The sequence below is a fragment of the Triticum urartu genome, chromosome 3 (assembly GCF_003073215.2).
Source record: "Triticum urartu cultivar G1812 chromosome 3, Tu2.1, whole genome shotgun sequence".
In the NCBI taxonomy this organism is placed as follows: domain Eukaryota; kingdom Viridiplantae; phylum Streptophyta; class Magnoliopsida; order Poales; family Poaceae; genus Triticum; species Triticum urartu.
The window spans coordinates 486,084,405-486,086,111 of record NC_053024.1 but is presented as its reverse complement, the minus strand read 5'-3'; the positions used below and the strand labels follow the sequence as shown (position 1 = coordinate 486,086,111).

Sequence of the window (1,707 nt, the reverse complement as noted above, 5' to 3'; positions counted from 1 at the left end):
GCTGCCCGCCCTGCTTTGGGGATCCTAGCGCCCTGCCCTAGGGTTCCGCGCTGGCGGCGGCGGTGGCGGCGTTTCCCTCAAGAAAAAAAGGACGTCTCATGTCCGGCTTGTGCAGGAATCCATCACCAAGTAGGATCAGTAGTTCCGTCCCGAATCGGTTATGTTGCAAGTCCTAGCTATAGCTATATATACGTATTACCCTGCATAAACAATACACCCAGAGACCAACAGAAAGATCAGCGGGCACGAGGCATGCCCATGTGTATCAATTGCTTGCGCGTATCCGTGTTGCTTCTAGTAGATCGATACTACATCAACCGTGGTTAGCCAGCTACGTCCAATCTATTCAAGTGTTTTCATCTGCGTACGTGTTTTTCTGGTATATACTTCAGAATTCAGTCAGTCGGGGCGGGATGTCTAAGCAAAGAAGGCAGGGCGAGGAGGATGAGCCCAACTACTACCACGACCGCAGTGGCAACAAGGAGAAGAGCCTCTATCTAGTTCAAGATGACTGGCACAAGGGCTTCACCATCCGCAAGATCGATGCCGACAGTCCCGACCTCAGCGCCCCCCTGTCCTCCGGCTAGTGTCACCTGAGCGTGGCCGTGCCATATAGTTCGCAACCCTGGGTAGCAACATCATCGCCACAAGCAACATACACACCGGAACCCTCTTCTATGACACTGACACTGCCGGACTGCCCGTCGGCCCTCCCGTTCGAGACGCACTGCTTTGTGGCTCCAATACCTTCTTGACCTCCGGCGCCGGCGACGCGCTGTACGCGTTCGCCTTCCACTTCATGGAGCGGCCTGTGTCCTTTGAGGCGATGGCGAAGCCACCGACGATGGAAGACGACGACCTGCTGCCCACCTACTGGTCCTGGAAAAGCATGCCGACGCCCTTCACCAAGGACGAGATGATCTTCTCCTACGCGCTGCACCCGGACGGGCGCACCATATTCGTGTCCTCGTGGAGCAGGGCGGTCTGCGGCACGTACTCCGCCGACACCAGGAGCTGCAAGTGGAGGCTCCATGGGGAGTGGATGCTGCCTTTCAGAGGCCGAGGCTACTTCGCTGCCGAGCTAGACGCATGGGCCGGGCTGCACGAGGACGGCTACTTCTGCCCCTGCCAGGTTGCCTCCCGCAGCGGCGGCACCACGCAGCAGCCAGAGTGGAAGATGGCCGACGAGCGTAGGATGTGGATCCCGTGGCATCAGCTGGAGTTTCTCCTGCGTCAGATGTGATGGCGCGGGTGGAGTACCGAGGAGTCGCCGGCGTCGGCCAGGGCCTGGGGCACAGAGGAGTCCTCCTAGTCAAGGAGATCGGAGAGAAGAAGATGATGGCTGCGCGAGGACACATGAGGGTAGACGTCGAGAGGATCGGCCGTCCAGGCTCGTGAGGAGGGCAGTGGTGGGAGGATCGAGTTAATGGTACCGTGTACAAAAATCCCATCAAAACAAGTAAAATATACCAACAATGCTTGATTGATTCTGATTTAATTTTTATAGGCATTTTCGGATTTGTAGGGCATGTGCCCACGATACTCGCATGCTGTACCTTTTTTTGACGTGTATGATTCATGATAAGAAATGAAAATCACATCAATGTAAGGAAATATCCCATCAATGCTTGATTGATTGTGATTAATTCTTTTATATGGTAACTAATCCGATGGGTTTATGTGGGCGGTGAAGCGAAAAGGTATGTG

General features: G+C 55.0%; 1 pseudogene; it reads left to right on the top strand.

Moving 5' to 3' along the window:
• The first annotated feature begins 413 nt into the window (after positions 1-413).
• On the top strand, positions 414-1,243 carry LOC125546894 (annotated as a pseudogene).
• Positions 1,244-1,707: the final 464 nt, after the last annotated feature.